Raw genomic sequence first — 781 nt, forward strand, 5'->3', positions numbered from 1 at the left:
TGTTATTTAATTCATAAACGAAAGAAACTTGAGAATTCAAATAATAATCATAATTACCAAACAAAATGATTGATTTAATTTTCGAACCCATATCTCATCATTTTAATAACAATTTAGTCCCCAAAAAAAAAAACTTTTAATGGTCCATAAAATTGTAGACTATAGTTCACGGCTTATGTTATGGACATGTTCTAGTTAGCCGAAATAATTATTTATCGAACTAAAATAAAAAATAATTGTGTTACTAGTACTACTAAGGATCTTGATAGAGCCTATATTGTTTAATTAGTTCGATAATTCGATTTCTAGAAAGAAAAAAAAATATATAATATTAAAATTACCAAGTACAAATTTCTTTTCTGAAACATAGATAATTGGAAAAAAAAAACTACTGGTAATTAATATCTAAGAAACGTTTGTAAATTTAAAACAAAAATATGAAAGCCATTGAGGCAAAATGAATTTCACTTTTTTAAAATGATGTGGTAGATCATAGATGATGTGAATGTGATCGACAATTAACACGACATGGCAATCGACTGTGAGTGTATGTTTTAAGTAACCTAAAAATGATACTTAAGGTATAAATCAGCATATATACAGAAATTGTATATTTACAGTCGCCTCGTCCATTGCAAGCTGATTTGATTATTTTGCTTCGGTTTTGTGTTCTTGAATAGATTTTTAGGGTTCTTTACATATCAGTCCCTTTTCAAAAGGTACATCCCTCACTTCTTAGGGTATTGTATGTATTTTGAAGCTCTTAAAATCTGATCCGTTT

The sequence above is a fragment of the Camelina sativa genome, chromosome 16 (genome assembly GCF_000633955.1).
Source record: "Camelina sativa cultivar DH55 chromosome 16, Cs, whole genome shotgun sequence".
NCBI lineage: Eukaryota > Viridiplantae > Streptophyta > Magnoliopsida > Brassicales > Brassicaceae > Camelina > Camelina sativa.